This window comes from Silene latifolia, chromosome 8 (assembly GCF_048544455.1).
Source record: "Silene latifolia isolate original U9 population chromosome 8, ASM4854445v1, whole genome shotgun sequence".
In the NCBI taxonomy this organism is placed as follows: domain Eukaryota; kingdom Viridiplantae; phylum Streptophyta; class Magnoliopsida; order Caryophyllales; family Caryophyllaceae; genus Silene; species Silene latifolia.
The window spans coordinates 39,068,677-39,088,871 of NC_133533.1; positions in this window are offsets into that span (position 1 = coordinate 39,068,677).

A 20,195-nucleotide genomic window follows, 5' to 3' on the forward strand; every position below is an offset into this window, starting at 1 on the left:
GAAGTATCGGTCAACGAGATTCGAAAGATCGTACCTAATAATGCTTCCGAAGTTGTAACAACTAAAGCCGATCAGGTACCTAATATACTTCCTTATTTTTCTTTTGTTTTTTTTTTTTGGGTAAGATCGGGGGTGTTCACCGCCAACTTCGACATGGTGCCATTGAATTGGTTAATTTTATTAGGTAAATAATGGGTCCGAAAAGGAGATGCAACTTGATGAGAAGATTTACCGATGGAAAACAACATACATCCCCTTCAAGTCCGTTCCCTGTTTTCAGTAAGGTATGCATGAAGTGTTTAATTAGTTAAATTTATATGAATGCTGAAGTTTGTGCAAAAATCGGCCTGAGACAGAAAGCGTTTTTGCAAAATCTTTTGAATGCTGAAGCGTTTTTGCAAAGATATAATAATAATGTATGTATGTGTATATTCTTCAGGCCGTAAACAAGAGGCCAGTTATTCTTGCTGACCCTAATAGAATCGAAAAGCCACATGTGCGTGTTGGCCGGGGTCTCGTAGAAAACAAATCTGCAGCAGCGGAAACTGTAGTTCATGGCGAAAAACTTTTGCCGAATCATAGAATAGTAGAGATAACTACAGTCAATCCAGGCCATGAAAAATTTCCACTGCCTGTCCCAGTTCGTGACGACATTATCATTCTGGGAGATGCGCTTGGAAGTTTCATCCAATGGCCTGATACTCACATCTACTTGGCGAAGATATCTCCGCCGCCTCCGCCTGAGCAGCGGAAAGCAGTTGGGGTTAGAAGAAATACCTTTATATATATATATATATATATATGTTACATTTTTAATTGTTGAATGTTTTTATATGTTAAATTTATATGTTATTTTTTTTTTGTAGGGAACAAAAAAGGCGGCTTTGGCGGATAAGCCTAAGTCCACAGACATGCCAACGACCTCGACTTCACAACAACTTGATGAGGTATGTATTTAATTAAGTACGCTTTTATTTTTATTACTCCAACTAGGATATGTTACCTTTGGATTTTTTATTATTTTAATTATCTATACTACATGTGTAGGCTGGTGGTAGTAGCACCACATCAAAGACTCATTCTTTCCCGGCCGTGAAAGTTAGGAGTATAAACTCCACAAAATATAAAGGGAAGGATTACATGCAAAAAGTAAGAACGGGGACGATGATGAGACTCAGATGAGGAGGAGGTCAAGCCATCGCATAGCCTCCGAGCAACTGATAATTATTCCGCTCGAGGAGGATATTCTAGGGGCTGAGCGCCAAGCGCTTATATCATGGGATCTGCTAGCCGTATGGGCTGGACTAGACCAGATTGATATAGCACACATATTTGTTTGGATGAAGTAAGTTTCTTAATAAATAATTTCATAGTCTAATATTCTGACTACTAGGTAGATACTTTTTTAAATACCGGAATTAATACCGTAATAATGTAGGATATTGCAATTGAGAGTGATCCCCGAGAAAAATATTCCATCTGATCAATACGGATTCCTGTGCCCCTATGTTTTATCTTTATTTATTCCGGATTTCTCGTCGAACAACGGGTAGATTATATTGCTCAAAGAATTGACGACAACCAAGAAGCTGATTTTTGGCGCTTATAATGAAAAAGGGTAATAAACAAATTAATATTACGTTTCCCCTACAATTGCATTTTCATAACTAATATATGTACTTGTTAATAATGATGATGTCTCTTGATGTAGGACTCATTGGGTGCTAGCGTACCATCATGCCGACAAAGAAAAAAGTTTTCTCGTTGGACTTTTACATCACCAACCAAGCGAGACTTTTAAGCGCTTGATTAATATGTAAGTTTATAATACTGATTTATTTATAATAACATTAAGTTTCAATTTTTATTTATAGAAAAAAGCTCATTTTTGCCCCTAAAAAAATGAGTTTCTGCCTCCTTTTTTATTTTTAAAAAAAGGGCCTTTGAGAAGAAAAGAGCAAACGAAGATCAACCCACGAAAGATTCTGATGTTGGCCCTGATTTTATTACGATAACAGGGGTACGTGCTCAAATACAATAACATTAAGTGCAAAATCTGTGTTTAATACTAATACAATACCTAAAGTTCAAGATTCTGATGTAAGCCTTCTCTCGTCCTGCTTTGTTTTTATGTAATAATAGGCCCTCGCCAGCCAGATAGCATACAATGTGGATACTACGCTTGTCGGTTCATGTTGGAGATTATTAGGCGAAGATATATCATTATTCCTCCAAAGGTTAGTAATTTAATAATGTGTTTATTACTTTTTTTAAATTAGAGCTAATGTTGTCTTGCTTGTCGCTATATATGCCATGATGTTGCTATGTTGTCTTGCTTGTTGCTATATATACCATAATGTCTTCTCTTTGTTTTTTCCGCAGATGCAATCAACCCGTCGTAAGTTGAGCAAGACTCAAATATAGATATAGACGAGGTAAGAGACATGTGGGGCAACTACGTCTTAGAATATAGAAATGCATGATACTCATAGTTTAGATCAACTTATTAGTAAATTTTTTGTTGAAGTTAGGGAATGATTAGTTCATGTAAATTCAACTCCTTGTAAGTATATATATATATGATGCAAATTTCTTTGTTGTGGTTGAATTGAATCTATTGAGTTCGATGAACCCACTGTGATTTATCTTTGTCTTTGGTATATGGTGTCACTGACATATGCAGGTTTTTGAATGGCATGAAACCAATTTATTTTTTCAAAACATTAGGCGTTTGTAATAAAAACGGTTACTAAAAAAAAACCGTTGTGAATACCTTTAACAACGGTTAATAAAAATAACACCGTTGTGAATGACATTCACAAATACCCGCGCATAATATTCAACAACAGGTTTTAATCGAAGAACCGTTGTTAAAAGTATTCACAATTTATTACAACAACGGGTATTAAACAAAGAACCGTTGTTACTAACAATTTCAACAACGGGCATGTAACATAAACCCGTTGTCAAAAGACTTCATAATTTTGGAGGGAAAGTTACAACAACGGTTATACATACGACAACCGTTGTTATATTATTCCCTCCAAAATTTTGAGACACTTTCCACAACGGAGAACACCCAACAACAACGGCTTTTAACCGTGGTGAATACTTTAGACAACGGTTTCACTAAATAAGCAAACCGTTGTAAATACCTTCTACAACGGCCGCTTTAACAACGTTTGCTTTTTTATTTTACAACGGTTTTTACCCGTTGTTATAGGCTGTATCTGTAGTAGTGTAAAGGCAATTCGATTTGAATCGTCCTACACGTTTGCACTTGGGAAAGTGGGATTTTTGGGAGGAAGGGAGAAAGGCTTATTTTTTGTATTTTTTGTGGGGAAAAGGGAATGTTGTTCCCTTTTCTTTCTTTTTTTGATGGGGATGTTTTTTTGTATGTGGGTTTTTTTTATTATGGGGATGGTTGTATCCTTCCTGTGTAGGAAAGGACTGCCTACGTATCCACCTGAAGAGGTGAAATCAAACCATGATCGTAGTTCGAAATGTTCTGTAAATTTGATTGGGTTTTGTGGTTGTATCCCTCATGCATAAGAGGGACTGCCTACGTATCCACCTGAAGAGGTGAAATCAAACCATGCTCGTAGTTCAGGGTATTTTTGTGAATTTGTTTTAGTGCAAATGGATATTGCCTTTGACAGATCAAAGGACATTCGAAACGGGCAAGGTGCCGCAACTTAGACTCGATAAAACATGTAATTTCAAATCAGATCGCGTTGAGGAACTTGACTTGAAAAAGGGTTAAGGTGAACGCTAGTTGTAAAACTAGGCTGAGGTCGTTGGTTGCTATGGTTCAAGGGTAGTATTTCTTGAGTTAGTCTAGGTTGGTTGGGTTTGTAAAATCCTCCCCGTCTAGGTCACTCAGTCTCACTGCGCCCCCCGAAAGTATTTTCTTGACCAGGTATGGCCCGGCCTAGTTGGGTTTGAATTTTCCCCTTGAATCGACGGGTAGCGGTGCTCGGACCGATTTGAGGACCAAGTCTCCCTCCTTAATGTTCCTGGGTTTGACCTTCTTGTTGAATGCCCGTTGTATAAGTCGTTGGTATAGCTGGACGTTGTGCAAGGCGTTGAGTCGCCGCTCGTCTAGAAGAGTGAGTTACTCTTACCTTTGACGGGTCCATTCTGCCTCAGGGACTTGACTCTCTAACAGGATACGTAGAGAAGGGACCTCTAACTCAACCGGCTGAACCGCCTCCATACCGTATGCTAGGTAGAAGGGTGTGGCGCCTGTCGGTGTTCGAATGGAGGTTCGGTATCCCCAGAGTGTGAATGGGAGTTTGTTCGGCCAATCGCGGTAGTTGTCTTGCATTTTCTTGATAATGGTGACATGAGTTTTGTTAGCTGCCTCCACCGCTCCGTTAGTTTGGGGACAGTAAGGGGATGATCGGTGTCGTTTGATCTTGTATTTGTCCAGTAAGGTCTGTGTTTCCGCCCGGAAGTAAGAGCCTTGATCGCTGATGATTTCATGGGGTACCCCATATCTGCAGAAGATGTTGTTTTGGATGAACTTGGCCACTTGTTTGGTGGTCAAGACTACATATGACTGCGCTTCTACCCATTTGGTGAAATAGTCGATGGCGACGAGGACGAAATAATGCCCCTTGGTGCCTACCAGGTTAACTTTCCCGATGATGTCGATGCCCCAGGTCGAGAAAGGCCAGAGTGATGTCATGGTGTATAAAAGGGATGGTGGTATATGTTGTATGTTGGCGAAGATTTGGCAATTGTGGCAATGTTTGACGTAGTTACGACAATCAGCTTCCATGGTGGTCCAGTAGTAACCTAGCCGCATGATTTTTCAGGTAACCATCATTGCGCTCATGTGAGGGCCACATTCTCCGTCGTGGACCTCTCCTATGACTTTTTTGGCTTTGTGATGGTCAATGCAAAGGAGGAGAATCCCTAGGGGTGTTCTCTTGTATAGTTGATTTTGGTTCATCACAAATTGTGATGCAAGTAAACGAATGGCTCTTTGTCCTCTTGGGTTAGAGTTAGGAGGGAATTCATTTTTGGTTTTGTAGTTGAGGATGACTTGGTACCAAGGTTCGACATGGCTTTCCTCGTCGTTGTTGATGGCACAAATGTGAGCTGGCTCGCTCTTTCTCTCGACACATAGGGGCATAGATGTCATGTCGTCAGGTATGTTGACGAGCGCGACAAGTTTTGCCAGGGCATCAGCAAATTGATTTTCCTCTTGCGGCAAATGGAAGTAGTCGACTTGGTCGAAAAACTCGGCCTCTTGATTGATCTTTGCTCGGTAGGGAGCTAAGCTGTCACTTCGGATTTTCCATTATCCGGACACCTGATTGATGATGAGCGAGGAATCGCCGTGGACCCTCAGTCTCTTGATGCCAAGTGTGATGGCTACTTGTAGGCCGATGAGGCATGCTTCATACTCAGCGACATTGTTGGTGACGGCGAAGTCTAGCTTGACTGAGATCGGAACATCTTCTCCCTCTGGTGATATTAGAAGGATTCCTACCCCGAAGTCTCTCAGATTAGATGCACCGTCGAAGTATAGGTCCCATGCGTCGGAGTCGGCACAAAGGATGTCTTCGTCAGGAAGTGACCATGTGTCGGTCGTTGACGGGATTTTCTGCCAGGAAATCGGCGACTTCCCTTCCCTTGATAACCTTGAGGGGTACAAACTTGAGATCAAACTCAGACAGCATGAGTGTCCACCTAGACAGCCTTCCGTTTAGTACGGGTTTCTCGAAGATGTATTTGATTGGGTCCATCTTAGAGTAGATGTGGACCGTGTAGCTGAGCATGTAATGCCGCAGCTTCTTTGTTGACCATACTAGGGCAAGGCATGTCTTTTCCAGTTGGGTGTACCTTGTCTCGTACTCAATGAACATTTTGCTGATGTAGTAGATGGCTCGTTCTTCGCCGTCGACTGTTTGTGCTAGCATTGCTCTCATGGTCATGTCGTGCATAATCGGTATAGGGATAAAGGAATCCCCGGTTGAGGTGGCATTAGGACAGGAGGCTTGGATAGGATTTCCTTTATCCTATTGAAGGCTTTTTGACAGTCGTCGTCCCAATCGGTGTGATCGGAGGCACGAAGCTTCTTGAAAATTGGTTCACAAATCATGGTGAGCTTGGCAATGAAGCGGCTAATGTATTGGACCTGGCCGAGAAATCCCCGAATCTCCTTCTCGTTCTTAGGCTGTGGCATTTGTTGGAGGGCTTTGATTTTGGTTGGATCAATCTTAATGCCTCTTTTGCTGACGACATGTCCCAAGAGTTTTCCGGAGGTGACCCCGAATGCACACTTCTGAGGATTTAGTCTCATGTCATATTTCCACAGACGAGCGAAGAATTTCCGAAGGGCACTGATGTGGTCATCCCGTTCTCTTGACTTGACGATCATGTCATCGACATATACCTCTACCTCCTTGTGCATCATATCATGTAGGAGAGTGGTAGCGGTTCTTTGATAGGTTGCTCCGGCGTTGATGAGACCGAAAGGCATGACCGTGTAGCAATATGTACCCCATTGTGTAGTGAATGCAGTCTTGTGCATGTCTTGCTCAGCCATTTTAATCTGGTTGTACCCAGCATACCCGTCCATGAATGATAGGAGGGCGTGCTCGGCAGTATTGTCCACCCGAATGTCAACATGTGGCAAAAGGAAGTCGTCCTTTGACTCGCCTTGTTCGATCCCCGAAGTCGACGCAAACCCAAATTCTTTCGTCTTTCTTCTGCATGCACAATGTTGGCCACCCAAATGAGTATTCAGACACTTTGATGAAACCAAATTTCTTGAACCGTTTATCCACTTCTTCCTTGATTTTTAGGGCCCATTCAGACGCATTCGACGCAGCCTTCGCTTCACGGGTTTAGCTCCGGACTTAATGGGTATCCTGGTGCTCCGCAATTTTCCCGTCAATCCCGTGGCATATCTCTCAGAGGACCAGGCGAATACGTCCTTGTATTCGTGGAGGAGGTCAATGAACTGTTGTCTTTCCGAGGGGTCCAGGGTTGTTCCTATCCTAAGTTCTTGAGGTGTGTTGTCGGTTCCTACGTTAATAGGTTCGGTCTCCTCAATGATGGGGGTTCTGGTTTCCGTTTGTCAAGTTCTTTGGCTAGGTGAGGTGGGTAGTCACTCAAGTCAAATTCCTCATAGTCATTCGTAATTGCATTGCGCTTAAATTGAGACGAGTCGTAAGCAAACTTAGCGTTCATTAAGTTGACATGAGCGAAAAGCTCCTGAGAGGACAGACATCTCATGGTCGGTCGAGGCGACACAAACAGAGAGGTGGCCCCCGAACAGCTCCAGTTGTTACCTTTCATGGGAGTGGGGGTGACCCTAGTAGACTCACCTCCGAATCACCACGACTTTGTGATAAAACAAATGAGGGGGACCTTGACCGGGACACCGGGAGTGTTAGGAGCTATGACAGACTCGACTCCGACTCGCACTCGGTATCTCGCATTCTTCTTCACTTCCCTCTTTGAACATAGGGCCTTCTTGTTGGAGTAGTGTCCTCCACAATGAGTGCGTTTACATATTAAATCTCGTAAAAGGAATATCAGGGATTTATTTATTTATTTGTCAGCTGGTCATCGTTAATCGAATGATTGGTCGACTAAAGTTTGACATTATTCGTCGTGTGACTACGGATCACCGATCCCTTTAGGTCACACCTATAGGATGACGCCCAAATAGAATAAATTAATTGTTAGTATGAGATACGAAATAATTAATTCCTTGTATTACTTGACTTTTAATTAGTCACGTAAATGTATTATTTGATGACGGGTTACGAACTCGGGACAAACAGATTTATTATTTAATTATGAGATATTTAAATAATAAATGATTAGAATTTATTAATTAATTGTTAATTAATTAATTTTATACGATATGTGTATATGTTTTGAGGTAGAATCAATTAGCTATTAAATTTTACAAGAGGTTGTAAAATTAGCTAAATGGGTTAATATTGACACATTGTATGTTGATAAAATGGTCTTATGATTACTTAATGGTTAAGTAGTCATTGATAGTTAATTTATATTATTTAAGTGTTAAATAATTAAATTAATATTTAATTATTTAAGATAATTAAATATAAGACTTATAAGCATTTGTGGGGCAAATGTCGGAAACCGAAATGGACCATATACAGTCCATATGTACCGGTTTTTTAGAGGACTACATGTGTCCATTAAGTGGCAAATTCCACTTCCTTATGTTCCCCATATTTGGCTATAAATACCCAACTATTCACCTTATTTTATGAGTTGGAAAAATTAGAAGAAAAATTTGGTCTTTGTTAGTTGCCAAAAACCGGTTTTCATCATCACCATGAGACCAATTTTTCTTCTTATTTTGTTCATCATTTTTCATCTTAAAACACATATAAAAAATAACTAATAATATTATCAAAGTAATAATATTAATTAGTACATCAAATATACAATTACAAGGTTACTACTACTATTAACTAGTTATTAATTTTAGTAGTATTTTGGGTTAATCTTGGGTGCCACCAAAGGAGATTACCTATATTTGTAATTGGTGTTCTTGGAGGATCATCCATAGTTGCATAGCTCAAGAACTACAAAGGTAGGAGACCTTTGTAGTGCCCTTATTTGCCTTAAACTATTGTAAGGAACTTTTGTCTTAAGATGGTTTAATACCATCTTTTATACCTTTTATTTGCATGCATGTAGATTTAGACCATTTTTAATTAATTTGTAATTTTAATATCATAAGATGAGTATTAATATGGTCTATATAACTAACAAGTGGTATCAGAGCATTGTTAAATACATGCATGTTGTCTTAAGACGATTTTAGTAATTTATGAGATAAATTAATAAAATTGATATTATGTTACTAAATTTCGTTTTATCACATAATATAGTCTTGCATGTAAATAATCTGGTCTTAGGATGATATGGGACGAAAATTTGATTTTTGTTAAATTTTTCCACTTTTTATAACTTAAAATAGCATAAAATTGAGTAAAAATGCATTAAAATTAATTAAGAGTTAAGTAAAATTGATTGCATGTTAATTTTATACATATTTATTTAGAAATAACCACATGCATGTTCTATTTATGAGATAAGTAGATACTTTAAATTAATGTGATTAATTTAGGTTGTTTATTAATTTTTATTTGATAATAAATTGGTAAATAATGGTTATTTAGCAAATAAATATTAATTTAATTTTAGGGCTCGAAATTTCTGAATTTTTAGCTCCTGGAAATTGTTCCAAAATGTACAAAATTTTATTTTAAGTCATTTCAATTTTTATGGTTTGATTTAGAATTAAATCGTAAAAATTGTCACTTTACCGATTAAATTGTGAAAACGTTTTAAATAAATTTTAAAAACAAAAATTTTCACTTGCATGGCATTTTTTGTGTAAGACCAGAATGTTCATGGTTTTGAAATTTATTTTTCCATAAATTTTTATATTAAATGGAATTTTTGTATGATAATTGTGAATTATTATATCATTTTTGTCACAATTGTTTTTTAATTCCCATATAAGTTCAAGATAATTGTTGAGAATAATTATTTTGATATTAGACCAGATTAGTATGATGAGTAAGTCTTAAAAGTGTTTTAAGAATTGATTATGAATTTTTTATTGGTAAAAAATTCCGTCAATGCAAGCTCAAATGATCGTTGTCGGTAAGTTAGACGATTTGGCATGTCATTTTCCATAATGCATTTTATTATTCATTTAGATGAATGGTTTTAGAATTATAATTATGTAATTTTTCCTAATATGGCCATAGGTAGAAGTTGGTATTTCCCGAAATGTAAGGGAATATCGACTTGTTTTGTAATTAATTGCGATTTCGTATCGCCTAATTTGTAATTAATTAATAGTTTTAATTTAATTTTATTACAAATTTTATAATAGGGTATTGTTATGTAATTTAATTATTAGTAATTAGATGAAGCATCTAAAGAAGGAGTTTTCATGAAGACGGTGTTTTCGGAAAGGCGTTCCGAAATCCTAAAGAAGGAGGCCAATCTATGAAGACTCAAGGGACCAAGGAGTTGGTTTCCTAAGTGTAATAATTTTAGTTAATTAGATTAACTAGGTGGCCATATTAGGATTTGTTTGTTTTAATTCTTCTATGCATTCATGCCAAATCGTCACTACATGTTTTATTTTTGTTGTTATCGATTTAATCGTCTAGCATTCACTAATTTTGTTCACTTAAAAGTGATAGACAATTAAATTGATAAGATCTCTCACATTTGTTAAAATTGAGATTAAGCCTTACCAAATAATAGCACCTATGAATCCCTTCTTCATTAGAGGTAGGTTCGGATCACCGAGGTACACTCTTTTTACGTTGGGTAAGTAGGGTAATAAAGGTTATTACGCGTGAAAATTGGTTGGACTCAACGGGATATATATGGGTTGAATCGGTCCACCGTGCCCATATTTATTCTGGGGCTAAAAGATAGATTTTAAGAAAATCCGTCAACCAAGAGTTCTAGTAGTAGAATCAGTCAAAATGTTGACTCACCAAATTTATATAAATATAGGTTGAATCGGTCCACCGTGCCCGTGTTTATATAAAATTGGATCTTGGAATCATTTATATAATTCAAGTGGGAGATCATTATATAAATGGGAACTTGTTAAATAGTTTCACAAGTTAAATATTTCTAGACGATAAATGTTAATCTTTCCTTTATTTCCTTTGTAGTAATCACGATGACTTCTACTAGTGAAACCGCCACCATAGCTAGAGATTCATGGCTACGTTCTTTTATGGACAAATATGTATTAAAAGCCGACAGTAGTAATTTTAAAGATTGGGAGGAACAACTTCGATTAGCTGCCGCAGGTGATGGCAAATTACGCTACCTTGTCGATCCCTCTCCCCCTTCGCCTAGTACTAGGGCCACTGCCGATGTAAGGGAGGCTTTTTCAAATTATCAAAAGGAATCCGCTGCAATAAAAAATGTTTTGATTTTTTCAATGGATCCTGCTTTAGAAAGGCAATGTGTCAAGTTTCGTGATGCATATGAAGTATTCTCAAGGCTTTCTACTATGTTTTCTCAAGCCCCGAGAATAATTCAATATGACACCGCTGTTCGTTTCTTTGAGGCTAACCTCAAAGATGGTCAACCTGTAAGTTCACACGTACTTAAAATGATTGAGTACGTGGAAACTTTAGAGGGGTTGGGATGCAAGATCCCCGACGAACTTGTAGTGGACCGAGTACTCCACTCTCTCTCGCACGTCAAGGGATTTACCCAATTTAGGGTAAATTACAATATGACAAACATGAGAAAGAGTTTACATGAGCTCCATTCTCTGCTTGTGCAAGCAGAGAAGGACATGGGATTGAGTGGGAGTACGAGGAAAGATGTGCTTGCGATTAATGTGAAGGGGAAGAAGCCGTTTAAGAGGAATGCAGGTAAGAAGCCCGTTCAGGTAGAGGGCAAAGGTAAAGCAATTGCGAATTGCTCTACCAAGCCTAAACCTATAAAGGGTAATCCTCTTAAAGACACTTGTAATTATTGTAATAACAAGGGACATTGGAGACGTAATTGTACAAAGTACCTGGATGACACAAAAGCTGGCATTGTGAAGCCGACGTGTAATTTCTCAACTGAATCTTTTATGATAGACATAAATTATGCTTCAAATACAACTTGGGTATTAGATACTGGTTGTGGTTCTCACTTGTGCAATCATTTGCAGGGCCTAAAAAGCATAAGAAAGTTAAACAAAGGTGATGTCGATCTCCGAATGGGAAACGGGTCTAAAGTAGTTGTTGTCTCTGTAGGAACTTATGTACTTAGTTTAGCTTCGGGGTTGGAGTTGCATCTTAATAATTGTTATTTTGTACCGACGCTATCTAGAAATATAATATATGTATCTGTGTTAGACACAGAAGGGTTTTCTTTTGTAATTAAAGACAAGTGTTGTACTTTTTCCCTTAATGGGATTGTATATAGTCAAGCTATTTCAATCAATGGTATTTATATTCTAGATACTTGCAACGATGTTTATCATTTAGATAATAAAAGACTCAAAACAGGTGATCCCGATCAATCTTACTTATGGCATTGTCGATTAGGACACATCAACGAGAAACGCATTAAAAGACTAGTGTCGACTGGTGTAATTAAACCTTTTGATTTCGAATCATTTGGTACATGCGAATCTTGTCTTCTTGGCAAGATGACTCGTTCACCTTTTCTAGGAAAAGGATCTCGAGCTAGTGCGTTATTGGGTTTAATACACACTGATGTGTGTGGTTCAATGACAGTCACTGCTAGAGGTAATTATGACTATTTCATTACTTTTACCGATGACATGAGTAGATATGGGTATATCTACTTAATGAGGTATAAAAGTGAAGCTTTTGATAAGTTCAAAGAGTTTCAGAATGAAGTAGAAAACCAATTAAATAAGAAGATTAAAGCATTACGATCAGATCGTGGTGGGGAATATTTAAGCAATGACTTTAAAGATCACCTTAAAAACTGCGGTATTGTATCTCGCTTAACTCCTCCGGCACACCACAATTAAATGGTGTGGTTGAAAGGAGGAATCGAACTTTATTAGATATGGTTCGATCGATGATGAGTCAAACAGAGTTACCTAAGTCATTCTGGGGTTTTGCCATTTTATCTCATTGTACAATCACTTAATAAAAGTCCCACTAAAGCAACTGACAAAACTCCATATGAGATATGGAAAGGGAAAGTCCCGAATCTGCGATACATGAAAGTATGGGGTTGTGATGCTTATGTCAAGAGCAAGTCTGGCGATAAGCTTGCACCTCGTTCTGAAAAGTGTATTTTTGTAGGCTACCCTAAGGAAACTTGTGGATATTACTTCTACAATAGTAACGAGAACAAAGTGTTTGTGGCTTAGTGAAACTGTCTTTTCTAGAAAAAGAGTTTATTTCTAGAAGACAGAGGGGAGAAAATTTGAACTTGACGGTTCAAGAGCCACAAACCGACATGACAATACATGAAGATGTTCCTTCTACGTCCGAATCGCTTATTGTTCCTTCGAACCTAGGAGGTCGAAAAAAGGGTTAGTCGCCAGCCCGATAGATACCTTGGTATTATCGAGGAAGATGGTGACTATGAGGTTTTACTTTTAGAAAGTGATGAACCCAAGACCTATAAAGCAGCTATTATGAGTTCTGACTCTAAGCTATGGCTCGAAGCCATGCAATCCGAAATGGATTCCATGTACGATAATCAGGTATGGGACCAGGTTGACTTACCTAAAGATGTTCGACCTCTTCAGTGTAAGTGGATATTCAAGATTAAAATCGGCATGGATGGACATAAAGATGTCTACAAAGCTAGATTGGTTGCAAAAGGTTTCACTCAGGTTCATGGTTTACACTATAATGAAACTTTTGCACCAGTTGCTATGCTTAGATCTGTTCGGATAATGTTAGCGATTGCTGCATTTCATGATTATAAGATATGGCAAATGGATGTCAAAACCGCTTTCCTGAACGGGTTTCTGGAAGAGGAAGTGTTCATGACACAACCTGAGGGTTTTGTGGATCCTAAAAATCCTAACAAAGTATGCAAACTTAAGAGATCCATTTATGGTCTTAAGCAAGCGTCAAGGAGTTGGAATCATCGTTTTGATCATGTTATTAAACAGAATGGTTTTTCTCGAAGTGTTGAGGAACCATGTTTATACATGAAGTTTAGTGGGAGTAAAGTTGTTTTCTTACTTCTTTATGTGGACGACATATTACTCATTGGGAATGATGTCGATATGCTTGCTTCTGTTAAGAAGTGGTTGGGAAATCACTTCCAAATGAAAGATTTGGGAGAAGCTCGTCACATCTTGGGTATCCGGATCTATAGGGATAGATCCAAAAGGATATTAGCATTGAGTCAAGAAGCCTATATCGATAAGATTCTTGACCGATTCAATATGAAAAACTCCAAGAGAGGTTTTCTACCTATGGGCAGTGGGATCACTTTGAGTAAGTCACAGTGTCCTACTGAGCCTAAGGATATTGAACGCATGAAATTGATTCCCTATGCTTCCGCTGTTGGATCGATCATGTATGCTATGATGTGTTCTCGTCCTGACGTCTCGTATGCTTTGAGTATGATGAGTCGTTTTCAGAAAACTCCAGGTGAGAGTCACTGGATAGCCGTCAAGAATATTCTAAAGTACTTGAGAAGGACTAAAGATTCATTCTTAGTGTTTGGAGGAGAATCAATTACGTATAAGAGGTTATACGGATGCCGCTTCAAACCGATAGGGATGATTTGAAATCTCAGGCTGGTTTTGTCTTTTTGTTGAACGGAGGGGCGGTTTCTTTGGAGAAGTTTCAAAGAGTCTCGTGATCGCGATTCTACAACGGAAGCGAGTACATTGCGACCTCCGAAGCCGCAAAGGAAGCTGTTTGGATTAGGCAATTTTTAGAGGGACTGAAAGTAGTTCCGACCTCCGAGGATTCTATCACTTTGTATTGTGATAACAGTGGGGCAATTTTTGAAGCAAAAGAGCCCAAGTCTAGTAATAAGTCTAGACATGTACTTAGGAAATTTCATGTAATTAGAGATTTAATAGAAAGGAAAGAAATTACAGTTTGTAAGGTTGGGACAGCTGACAACATCGCTGATCCTTTAACCAAGCCATTGTCTCAAGCTAAACATGATAGTCATGTAGTTTCGATGGGGTTGAGACGAATGCCAGAACTGTTGTAAATTATATGATATGTAATAATCAAATATTGTATTTACTATTTCATATGTGATAAGTTGCATTTATCGTTATATTCAGTTTTATGTCTGAATTTATACTTTGTTTTCTCCAAATAGGTTGTAAAGACAATGTCGAACCCTATTAAGTGAACTGGATTAACATTGTATTTTGTCCCTAGTTACTTAATGAGGTGACGTCTCGGAGTGACTAGATTGTAAGGCGATAGATGACAGGTTCGACTGTCATATGGTCATAGTGATGACTGGTCGATTACATAGGCATATTGTGAGACAATTTGTCGGACAGTGACCGTTTATAGAGTCCTTTAGTTGCTAGGTCGTGGCGAGGATTTCTATTTATTCCGTCGAGTCAATTCTTTAGACTGGTTATTATTTGTCTGAGTTGGTAGGGTTTTCCGGTGGCTTTGGTTTTTGTTCTAGGTCGCACCGTAAAAGGAGGCTGATGAGCATTTACTGGGTCATTGTGATCTGTATCAAACGAAGAAAATAGGTCAACGGGATTGTCCATTTATGTCATATTTTATCTCAAGGCCATTCGAGGAGAGATAACTGTGAATGCGTGGCCACGCTCGGATGAGATCTATAGTAGATTATCCGGTCGAGGCATCATTCTCCGATCGAGGAAACCACTTTATGATATGATCACGTGCAAGAACGACCTGAAAGACATCTTGCATTGAGTGGGAGATATTATTGGACAAGAGAATTGGTAACGCACACTTGTGTCAGACAAGTGGGAGATTGTTGGAGTAGTGTCCTCCACAATGAGTGCGTTTACATATTAAATCTCGTAAAAGGAATATCAGGGATTTATTTATTTATTTATTTGTCAGCTGGTCATCGTTAATCGGTAATGATTGGGTGACTAGAGTTGACATTATCTTGTCGTGTGACGGCGGTGATCAGCTGATCCCTTTAGGTCACACCTATAGGATGACGCCCAAATAGAATAAATTAATTGTTAGTATGAGATACGAAATAATTAATTCCTTGTATTACTTGACTTTTAATTAGTCACGTAAATGTATTATTTGATGACGGGTTACGAACTCGGGACAAACAGATTTATTATTTAATTATGAGATATTTAAATAATAAATGATTAGAATTTATTAATTAATTGTTAATTAATTAATTTTATACGATATGTGTATATGTTTTGAGGTAGAATCAATTAGCTATTAAATTTTACAAGAGGTTGTAAAATTAGCTAAATGGGTTAATATTGACACATTGTATGTTGATAAAATGGTCTTATGATTACTTAATGGTTAAGTAGTCATTGATAGTTAATTTATATTATTTAAGTGTTAAATAATTAAATTAATATTTAATTATTTAAGATAATTAAATATAAGACTTATAAGCATTTGTGGGGCAAATGTCGGAAACCGAAATGGACCATATACAGTCCATATGTACCGGTTTTTTAGAGGACTACATGTGTCCATTAAGTGGCAAATTCCACTTCCTTATGTTCCCCATATTTGGCTATAAATACCCAACTATTCACCTTATTTTATGAGTTGGAAAAATTAGAAGAAAAATTTGGTCTTTGTTAGTTGCCAAAAACCGGTTTTCATCATCACCATGAGACCAATTTTTCTTCTTATTTTGTTCATCATTTTTCATCTTAAAACACATATAAAAAATAACTAATAATATTATCAAATTAATAATATTAATTAGTACATCAAATATACAATTACAAGGTTACTACTACTATTAACTAGTTATTAATTTTAGTAGTATTTTGGGTTAATCTTGGGTGCCACCAAAGGAGATTACCTATATTTTTAATTGGTGTTCTTGGAGGATCATCCATAGTTGCATAGCTCAAGAACTACAAAGGTAGGATACCTTTGTAGTTCCCTTATTTGCCTTAAACTATTGTAAGGAACTTTTGTCTTAAGATGGTTTAATACCATCTTTTATACCTATTATTTGCATGCATGTAGATTTAGACCATTTTAAATTAATTTGTAATTTTAATATCATAAGATGAGTATTAATATGGTCTATATAACTAACACTTCTCCAGTTGTGATCTTGAGCATACGGCCTCGGCGATCGGTCCACTTGACGGTCTTCCTCCAGCCTTGTGCAGCTTTCTCCGGGTCAGTGTCGAAGATCAAGGCGGTTGGGTCAAACTGGTTGTCCTTCAGGGCGATGTTGATGATGTCCTCATAGTCGAGGTGCTTGATGTTATCCTCTCCAAAGAGGAGGGTGACAGCTTGTCCATCGAGGCAAGACGACGGCTTAGACTCGGTTGATGCAGCTTCGGTGTTGTCGGGGATGAAGTAGCAGTCCTGGAAGAGTTCCACACCCGGGTACCTGGTCTTGGCCACAGAGTCATAGATCGGCTCCGGAAAGCAATGGTAGAGCTCGGACTCTCCCTCGGAGACAAACTATCCATTGAGAGTCAGATGATAGGGACGGAGGATAACCCCGTGCTTCCTGCGTTTTCGAACTAGGAGGTTCATCTCTTGGATATCTTCATCGGTAGGTTCATAGCCCAGTCCGAAGGGGATGTTGGGGACCTTAACCTGTTTCAAGGGAGGTAAGGTATCCTTCAGTGGATTGAGGGGCGGACCTTAAGTAACCCCCGGCGCATCATGATGCGGTTGACTGTGAGGTTGGCAAACGGGTCGCAATCAAAGGGCGTTGATTCATCAGTTATGGCGTTCACGGCTTGGAATCCCCACATTTCATTATCATCCTCCTCAATGGCTTGGGAGGCTATTCCCTTTCTCATGACGGCTTTGATCGGGGAAGCCGGAATTGTGATCGTTTTCCCGTTGAAGGGGACCTTGATTTTCTGGTGGAGAGTTGAGGTAACTGCCTTGACGCCGTGAATCCAGGGGCGTCCCAGGAGCATATTGAAGGAGGCGTCGATGTCGACCACCTGAAAACCGGTTTGCCTTTCCAGTGGTCCGGTTGCGACAGCTAGAATGATAAGCCATGCGACCTTGCAACGAGTGCCGTTGTACGCGCGTACTCCTTGATTTGTCGGGACCAAGTCAGCTTCCTTAATACCTAGTTTGTGAGCCGTCTTGAGGGGAATGACATTCACTGCGGACCCGTCATCCAAAAGGACCATGGGCACATTCTTCTTGAGACATTGTACGGTAATGTACAGGGCAAGATTTTGATTGGCTTCGAAGGGAGGGATATCCTCGTCACAGAAGACGACCGGGTTGTTCAAGTCAGGGGCATCCCTTGTCATGTGTGCCACTATTTCTTCAGGGGAGGGGGTGGAGGGCACAGTTAATTTTCCCAAGGCCTGTAGCAAAGCCTGTCGATGCTCAAAGGATATCGCGATCAGTTGCCAAATTGATATTTTGGTTTTTGCCTTCTGGAGCTGCTTGAGGATCGAATGCTCGAGAGCCCTTGGTTGAGTGCCCACGTCCGGGACGACTTGGTCATTCGTTGTTGGAACGACCGTTGGATTGTTCGGGTTCTGATAGGGGCGTCCGGATTGGGTAAGGTGACCGATCTCCTTCGCCTGCTTCCCTGGGACGATATAGACATCCTCAACATCATCTCTCCAGATGCCATTAATTTCCGAATTCCGAGGGTACCTTGGAGGGGCATTCCTCGGTGGGCCGTTTTTGTGAGGGACATTTTTGTGGGGGTGATTCTTGTGAGGGTAGTTATTGTGAGGCTGATTATTGTGGGGGTGATTATCGTGAGGTACATGCCAGAATGGTCGCGGGAGCAATCCATCCTGGTGAGGGTAGTTTTGGGCGCTTGGGGGACTCTCTCTCGGGCGTGGTGGTGGAGGATTGAAGATAAGTCGACAGTAGGCATCGTCAAGTCGGGTGATCCTTTTCGGAGAGACTGGCTATGGCTTCCTCAACTTGTTGGAACATGGCAAGCATAGTTGCGGCACTGAACACAAATACCCCGTCCGAGGGATCTTTCTCCAAGGCATTCACCTCGTCATCAACTGGCAGGATGAGGTGTGAGCAGTCCAGAGTTGGCTCATCGTTGGAGATAGCGTGGATTCCCAGAGGGTTTGTTTTCTTGTTTGGCTTAGTCGGCGGGGGTAAAGGCAAATCCCCTTTTTCAATCATGTCTTGGATGATGTGTTTGAGTTTGAAGCAGGTTTCTGTGTCATGCCCTTTCCCTTAATGGTATTGACAGTAGACATTAGGGTTCCAGAAGCGGGATTTCTTAGCATCGGTCGGATCCGGGGTGGGTCCGATTGGTTGTAACTTCCCCTGGTCCATGAGCCTCTTCAGAGCGCTTGCATAAGTTGACCCTATATTAGTGAACACTCTCTGGGGGCGCTCAGCTCGCTTGGCGGTTGGTTCAAGGAGGTTGACCTCATCAATCTTGTTCATTTGACCATAAGGGCGAGATCCGGTTGATGTGGGTCCTTGGTAGCCTCTAGTAGTGGTTTTGGCTAAGACGCCCTTCCGGAGGTCATCTTCAATGCGTGTCCCGAGGATTTGCAGATCCTGGAAGGTCTTAATATTTTGGTACCTCAGTAAGTTGGCATACACTGGGCGGAGATTGTTGACGAACTTTTCCACTAAGGTTGATTCACTCGGCTTGCTGACCAGCTGAGTACTTACCCTCCTCCAACGGGTTAAGAACTCGGTGAATCCCTCCTTGTTGTTCTGGGTTAGGACCTCAAGAGTACGGGTATTGGCTTGGATTTCAACATTGTCGGCATATTGCTTGGCAAATTCAACCGCGACCTCATCCTAAGTAGTAAGGTTCTTCGGATCAAGGGAGTAGTACCATTGGCGAGGGATCGGTTCCAGAGAGGCCGGAAAGATCCGGATGAAAAGTTCATGTTTGACCCCTTTTATGGCCATGTAGTCTTTGAAGGCAGGGATATGATTGAGTGGGTCCTCCACTCCTTTGAACTTGGGGACATCAGTCAGGGTAAAGTTGTCAGGTAATTGATCCCCAACAGGTTCGAACCTTTGGTTGTTCTCAAGATGGATATTGTTACCCCGGGCTAGGAGCTGTTCTTCCAAGAGCTTTAGCCTCTACTCGGTTTCCGTCAAAGGTGGAGTATTATGTTCTCCAGCTTCTTTGTTTTCCAGGGCATCGATACGGGTCTCGACGCGATTCAGGGTGACCTTAAGAGCGGTGAGCAGGCTGGCTAACTGATCAGTCGTGACATCTCTGTTGTTATCATTGTTGTTGTTGTTGACAGACGAAGTTGAAGACGGGGCCATGGCTCTGAGGCAGAAAAACGGCTCACATTACAACTCAATCCGACACGGTTCAAAGACTGAACGCAGACAACACAAAGGGCGAGACAAGGATCAGACTCAACAAGACGAGGATGACTGTGTGTGGTACCTCGGTGCTGACTCGATTTATGACGTGACGGTGTTGACCGAACTTTTGACACGCGTCTAATGTAGTGGCGTGGTGCCATTGGACGAGTCTCGTGGTGAGACGACTCATAAGTAAAGACCCATAAGTACGTTTGCTTC